This window comes from Sinocyclocheilus grahami, unplaced genomic scaffold (genome assembly GCF_001515645.1).
Source record: "Sinocyclocheilus grahami isolate Dianchi unplaced genomic scaffold, SAMN03320097.WGS_v1.1 scaffold300.1, whole genome shotgun sequence".
Lineage (NCBI taxonomy): Eukaryota > Metazoa > Chordata > Actinopteri > Cypriniformes > Cyprinidae > Sinocyclocheilus > Sinocyclocheilus grahami.
In genome coordinates this window covers 1,422,104-1,430,235 of record NW_015505479.1, presented here as the reverse complement: position 1 = coordinate 1,430,235, position 8,132 = coordinate 1,422,104, and the positions used below count along the sequence as shown (strand labels likewise).

At 37.8% G+C, this 8,132-nt stretch overlaps 1 protein-coding gene across 1 annotated transcript in view; it reads left to right on the top strand.

Moving 5' to 3' along the window:
* Nucleotides 1–1,045: 1,045 nt before the first annotated feature.
* The window catches only part of LOC107601176 (RAS guanyl-releasing protein 2), a 31,362-nt gene continuing 24,275 nt past the window's right edge, over nt 1,046–8,132 (top strand). The window contains exon 1 of the mRNA XM_016293244.1: nt 1,046–1,316. The gene's annotated coding sequence lies outside the window, so the exon portion shown is untranslated. The remainder of the gene's footprint in view (nt 1,317–8,132) is intronic.

The window sequence follows — 8,132 nt, the reverse complement described above, 5'->3', positions numbered from 1 at the left end:
TGCTAAACATTCAGCTTTGAAATGACAGGAATATATATATATATATAGTTTTTTTTTTTTTTGCTTTTTGGAAGGTGAATGGGTAACAAGAGTACAACATCACAATGACAATAATAATACAGGGTTACAGATTTCTACATGCACAGTTGCAACATTAGAGAAAGTAAAATCAAGACATATCACCAAGTGTTAATCTACTCATTCTGAGCTGTTACTGTAATATACTGTATGTCCAGAACTCTTCCCAAGCAGACAACTCATCCTCTTTCACACCATTTACTCTATTAAGCATAGATTCGTAAGAAGCCATTTCTATCATTGCATCTTGAAATATGTGTAAGGTTAATTTCAGGCAACCACAGCTGTGTCATGTAGAGAGAACACGAATTTAGGCTACTCCATCAGCCCTCAGTCATTCTTAATCGGTGTGTGACAGACCTCCGACAGGAGAGGGCGAGATTTCATCAGAAACAGTCAACAGGTGAGACAGCGCGTCCAAAATCGAAGAGTGCTGGCGGGTCGGAGCATGTCGATCTCGCCCTCTAGTGCGGTGAATGGGTAACAAGAGTACAACATCACAATGACAATAATAATACAGGGTTACAGATTTCTACATGCACAGTTGCAACATTAGAGAAAGTAAAATCAAGACATATCACCAAGTGTTAATCTACTCATTCTGAGCTGTTACTGTAATATACTGTATGTCCAGAACTCTTCCCAAGCAGACAACTCATCCTCTTTCACACCATTTACTCTATTAAGCATAGATTCGTAAGAAGCCATTTCTATCATTGCATCTTGAAATATGTGTAAGGTTAATTTCAGGCAACCACAGCTGTGTCATGTAGAGAGAACACGAATTTAGGCTACTCCATCAGCCCTCAGTCATTCTTAATCGGTGTGTGACAGACCTCCGACAGGAGAGGGCGAGATTTCATCAGAAACAGTCAACAGGTGAGACAGCGCGTCCAAAATCGAAGAGTGCTGGCGGGTCGGAGCATGTCGATCTCGCCCTCTAGTGCCACTAATGGACCGCCTTCACACGCCTTCAGCTCCAGATTCAGGAGAGAGATTGCTTCCTTCACACGCCTTTCAAATCTCCAGCCCTGGGGGATCGAAGAGGAACACACTTGTGGCACAGAGTGATGAAGAGCAGGGCGCACAGGACGCACAGGACGCAGTTTGTGTTCATCACACAGAGAAAACCTTCACATACATGATCTTTTACTGAGCGCTGCGCTCAGATCTCCAAACTTTGAAAGGCGCGAGCGATGTGGACAGATGTGCTGCTGATCCAGATCTGAATCATCAAGGTGAGCGTGCACTGTCAGTCTGATTGGCTGTTTTGGGGTCTGAACTCATTTCTGTTATTACGCATTATGCAAAACCAGATGTATAAGCGCAGAGGCGCACAGAGGCGCGTTTGTCTCCGAGAGAAAGAGAGAGAGAGGCTCCTCTCACGCTATGAGGTTACTTTAGTTACACACTGACACTTCTGTTAGTGTGCGTTTGTGTGTTTTCCGTAAGCTCGCCTCTTCTTTACACCCAACGTGGTGCGATGCTGACAAATCGGTTTTGAAAGCTTCTCTAAGATCTTAAATGAATGTTCACCCTCCCAAAAACCCAGTCATCATTTACACACCTTCGTTACTATTTCAAACAAGCATGCTTTGTTTCTTCTATAGCACATCTTCTTTCATACAATGAAAGTCAGTGGGGTCCAAAACATATTTTTCTTTCTGCAGAAGAAAGAAATCCACACAGGTTCGGAAAGGTGAATAAATGATGATAAAAACTTTGTGAACCAGCAATTTAAGCATTGACCATACAAATGTTTTTCATGTCAAGTCTATGTTATGTATAGCCTATGTTAGTGTGGATTACACAGTGTGCATCAGGGGGTTGATATAGATCAATGATGATTCTGAAAGAAAACTGGCCGGGAGCGTGCTGTTGCCATTCATGCACATCTGATTGATAGATAAGCCACACACTTTTATTTTAGCATTGTGGGCAGTTTGCTTCGTACATTCAGTTCAACAGCTTTAAGTGAAAGAGGTCAAACTTTATCATGCATGCTGTAAATGCTCGTCTTTGAATGAGCAAGGTATTTACTTCAGCTAGTCAGGTGATATCGACCCATTTCAGAGGCAGACAGAATTACAATTTAAAATCAGTCAGAGCTATAGAAATGTATCGTCATATTTATTTACAAGTAAAACCCCAGCCCCATATTTCGCACTCTGTTTATGACCTCAAAACACTGTTACCATTGCGCTTGATTTGTAAACTAATGCATTGTGATGTTTGTGTCACATAACCAGCTCCATATGTCTGGCTTTTCTGGTGTAGTAAACTTGCTTGGTAGTGCACCCGGTACAGTGTTGCACATGTTCCCGCAAAACATGAGTCATACTAAAACATTTCAGTGACTTGTAGAAGCAAGCTGTAATGGCATGTTTGCTTGAGCAAATGTGTTTTTTTTTTATCCCAGGCTTGCTCTTGTTAACACTATTGTCAGGTTTATGGCAGGTTTAGTGTAGGATCACTTTTAAAAATAAAGGTGCTTAAAAGGTTCTTTGTAGCGATGCCATAGAAGAACCATTTTTGGTTCCACAAAGAACCATTCAATCAAAGGTTCTTTAAAGCACCATCTCTTTCTTACCGTTTTTTATAATCTGAAGAACTTTCTTTCGCCACAAAGAACCTTTTGTGAAACAGAAAGGTTCTTCAGATGTTTATGGAACCATTTAGCCAAAAAAAATGATAGAGCATTAACCTTTTAGCGGCATTCACTGGATATTTCATTTCTGAACTGCCACAATATGTACAACAACCAACGTTGCTATATTCACGTTCATCTGTTTTGGATAAAACTGAATGCGCTTTTGGTGCCACCCAATAGATATTTCACTTTGAACGTGTTCTGAAACATGCAATTAGGAAGCAATCATTTTGCAGAAATGCCGGCACAGGCACGTTTTTCCAATAAACCTGAGCTGGACTAAACTAAAGCAGCCTCACTGGCAGACTGGTGAGTTATTAGCTCTAAACAGAGCAATAAACAAGGATTATTCAGCCACACAGAAATAAAATACTGACCCGGGGAAATCAATCCCACAGCCTAGACACGGAGAAGCAAATCGATCAAAGAGCAAAGAGATGCAGAGACAGTGAGAGAAAATGTTGAAAAGTTCACTAATAAAGACTTAAAAGGAATGGTTTTGTAACAAAAGGATTTTGTTGGGCATGGAATATGCAGTATAAATGAACCTGCTATTGAGAAACACGCACATATTTGTCTCTGTCGGACTACAGTAAGAGTCAGACACAGAAGACAGCCGCATATTGGAGGTGAAAGCTGGATTAAGCTCACGATTCAAAAAAGGAATGCCGCAGAGCTTTTTTTTAGAAGAAAGATATGCAGAGAGGAGGTTTTCAAGACGTGACTCATCAGGAAGACTGATGCAATCGTGTTATGTTTCACAGGAGAAAGATGTCTGCGAATTTCCAGTCTGTCAGGGTCACTCTTTTTTTATTGGTTCAAGCTGAGATTCTAGCACAATTACGGCAGTGTCTCACTGGACGACGTTTCACCGGCAGACTGTTTTTGCTGAAACCTCGTCCTCTTCTGTCAGGGGTCTGTCACATTCCCTTCATTAAGAGTGGACTATTTCCACAACACACACATATACACACACTGGTTTGCAATGCAAATAGTTTTACCGTTTACTGCACTTTTTTTAGCGAAAAAGATGTTTCATTTAACACACTTTTTAAAAGAAACTTCTGTTTATAGAAATATTGTACTTTAAAATAATATATACTTAAGTGCAAATGTAATGTTCGGCATGTTAATTGCAATTAAATGAAAATGTATTATAGTTTAATTGTGTAGTAAATGCAATTAGTTGAACGTTAGAGTGATTTTTTGACTTACATATGACTACTTATTTTTATATGTAATTTCATAATTACTGCAAGCGTCTTTGAAATATTGTTAAAGTTCTGCCGAATGCACTGACAAGCATTTATAATGAACTGAAATATACTTTAATGTCATTTCTATTATTGAAACTTTTGTAATTACACATTTGTAAAAATGAAGTTGCAGTTTAGTACATGTAAAATACAATTTACTGTAGATGTAATATTGATTATGGTTAGGCCTTGGTTCTGATTGGTCAGCAGCTGTGTTTTATTCACGGTAAAGCACGGCTATGACCGCTTCACCCAACAGTTCTGCGTATCACTGCGCAACACCCTTACCAACATAAGCAATCAATATAGTGTCAAAACTACTCCATGTATTATGTCTTTCAGCAAAATCAGCTGTTCATTATTTATGTAATGAATTATGAGTGAACCCTGCTGGCTTTATGTTGCATCATTCACCTTTAATTTTGAGGCCACGCCCTTCCTCAGTCAAAGAAAGTCTTCTAATGTATGTGTGTGAGAAAATATCATATATGGTGTTAAAAAAAATGAAATGACAAAGTCATTAAGAACGGTTCCTGTTGTCTGTTTTTATTTGAGCTCCAAGATGATTCTCTTGCCATTTACTGTCAGGAACTATTTTTTTTTATATATAGTGGAAGGACAACGTTTTAGGAATGATTTTCAAAAATGTAACATGTTTGGTTTTAATATTTGTATTGTGTGGTAACCAACATTTACTGTCAGGAACTATTTTTTTTTTATATAGTGGAAGGACAACGTTTTAGGAATTATTTTCAAAAATGTAACATGTTTGGTTTTAATATTTGTATTGTGTGGTAACCATTAAAAAAATGAAAAGGGTACTCAGGGTATGCTGTATTGTGCATAAGTCACAGCTGAAGGGCGTTGTTATAGGCACAAAGTAATTCACTGTACAGCACGACTCGAGTACTTTATTGCTTACATAACTTGCTTTAGTATGTTAATCAACACATCAAAATAAGTGTAGTTATTTAAAGCACAGCGTTATTAAAATTGATAAAATCTAAAAGTGTACTTAAGTGTGTTAAGAAACATGAAAGTGTCTTTCTTTAAGTACATTTAAGTGACCTTTTTCATTAATATTATATTATCTGCAAGTATAGTTTAAAAAAAAAAACTTTTAAGATGAAGTACATTACAAGTGCACATTCAGTACAATTAAGCGCACTTCTTGTTCACAAGGGCACCTGTAGTGCATATAATGAATCAGATTTCTCGCACATTCACACGAAATAGCTTACTTTTGCATTCAGAAAAACAGTGTATAAGAGTTTGGTCACATCGCCCACCTCTAAATATTTATACTGCTAGAAAGTTATTCTGTAATTCTTTAATTCATGTTTGCATCAAATAGTTTCAAAGGCGACAACAGCTTGGTAACCTCACGAGGAAAACATGACTGCTGCATGAAGTGAAAATATGTAATCTGAATTTCGTGTTCTGTTCTGAAGCGTCTGTTATGGGGATCACCTTTTGTCAGACTATGCTCAGGAAATGAGGTCTACACGGAGACGCAGTTATGCAAACTCTCACACACATGCACACGGACGTTTGCATGCATGCAACACACACACAGACGTACCACAGTATTGGCAAATAACTGATGCAGTACCAGTCTGCATGCTGTTACAGAAAGCTTCATGCATATCACTCGCAGACACACGGACATGCAAATATTTCTCTAATCTCAACGATATAAGGCTGTACAGAGTACTGTCTGACTCTGACATAAATGTTGTAAAAACACAGGAAACGCAGCATGACCCTTTCTACTGTCAGTTCGGGTAAACAGGAAGTCTTAATTTAAGAAAGTGTACTGTGTGAACTTTTTAGGGATGTCTTCACTTAATTTCTGCTAGGATAAGAGTGAGAGATGTGCATATGAGCAGTTACACGCACACAAAGAGCGTTTCTCTTTGTGAGTTTTGGATGAGAGCGTGTCCTGGTCATTTGCATTTCTGGTTTAATAAAGCTGCATTGTGTTGCTGCTGAAAGACAGAAGCTGGACAGAGAGAAAAACAAGTCTTCCTGTCTGCTCGTTCAGTTCACCACGATTTTGCAGTAACCTCAGTGCAGCGGCAAGCTCGAGCAGAAGATCTGACTCTCTCGGTTTCAGTTTTAGTGTGGTTTGTTGGCATGACTTTGCTAAAAACTGCACTTGAGTGAGCTTTTGTAGCACAGCTGTGTGCAGTGACAAATGACAAAATATCAGAAGTGCGAATAAACACTATTAGCACATGAAATGTATCTCTTTTTCTCATTTATTCTTTGTGAGATACTCACATAAACAGTAACTTCCGCCATTTGTTAAGCTGTCAAACTGCTCCATTTTCAGCACAACAGGAAGCATCTGCACTGAGATAGAACAACCAACGGAGAACATTCCCTCTTTCTTTCCTTCTCTCCCCTTTCAAACACACACACACACACACTCACACACACACACACACACACACACACACACACACACAGGGCACCAAGTTTCATAGAGGGCCTTAAACATTGTCACATGACCACTTGTGGCCAAAGTGTATTTCAGAATGTTACAAACCCATAAAGTGAAGCTGCAACATACACTGGAAATGGACAATAAAAATCAGCTTAACATTTTATTTTCAGATCCACAAGTGAAAGCACAACTTCAGGGATGAGCAAAGGCCGAAACAACAAATGCAAAACAAAGTCACATATTAAACAGAACGTGGCATATGCTAGAAATTCTAATCATAATAATTAAGCTCTGGCTAATTTGGTTCCTCAAACACTTACTGCATATTTTTGTACTTATTAGAAAGGGCAGAGTTATCAATAGTTGAAACCAAAATTTGCAATGCAGTTGGCAAACTGCAAGAATGGCCTCATATAATTAAAAAAGAACAGCATACAAACATGCACACACATATGCACACATACATATACTATTGGTGGTTTTGAATATATTTTGTGCGATTCAAATTGTGAGCACAATTCTTAAATCCTGATGCAAATTTTTTTTTTTTTACAACTTCATTGGCAAAACAGCAAAAAGAAACAATGCAACACAAAATACACACAAGAAATTGCTAGTAAATTGCACAAATAATAGTATTGATGGGATAGTAGAAATAGTATTTTCTTGTAAAACATACTCTAATAATCTTTGTTCTATTTACAACTTTAAAAAATAATTTTGTACAGTGAAGTAAAAGCTCTCCTGAAGATACTTATAATAGACACTTGTTCACAATTATTTCCTTTATTCACCATCTCTATCTCCACTACATCAAAGGCTTTATGTTTTTATTTCAATGTCAAGAGTTTTTTATTGCAATGAGCAATTGATGTAATTCTCTCTGCGAAGCGGCTTTGGTGATTATCTTCCCACGTAAAGCCTGTGTTCTTACATCGCTAGATAATTCTCGTAAGGGTCAAGAACACTTTTGGCAAAGTAAACCACTTTTTACCAAGTTCTCTACATCTCCTGTGCTGCAACAATCCACCCGCATACCAGCTGTCTCTGTCTAAACTAACACACGCTCGGACCAACTCTACAGCTAATGCAAGACTCCAGTGCAATTATGAATAATAAGCTCTCAATGAATAAAATCAGCTGTTCCCATTAGTAAAGGCTACGCATTATTATTATTATATTCAAATTAATATTATATAATAATAATATTTTTTCTCAAACACACTCACACAAACATGCACACGCTAAATCTAATATAAACTGGCAGGTTGTGCCTGTAAAAAGACTACAGAGAGTGAGAGAGAATCAAAACACCTGCACATCCACATGAACAAACAAGCCTGCCACGTTACAAAAAAAAAGTAGTTTTCTGCAAAATAATGGCCTCCGCTGTGCTTCAGAACAGCCGCAAACAAAAAGCAAGATCATTTTTACTACTACACAGCTACTTTTGTTCAAGAGTTTGAAACAGTAATAATATGGAAAGGAAGCGTGTAACTGTAATGAAGCATGAAATCAAATATTGAAAGGCTGACCGGTTGGAAATGCACTAGTATTGAACTGTATGGTGCGCACATGTCTACTGTATTTATTATTTTTGACATGATAAGCCCATCAGTTTAGCTCTCATTACTTGTTTATTGTAAAATAATCGTTTTTAAACCTATAGCATTAATATTTGCATTGATTGGTAATTGAG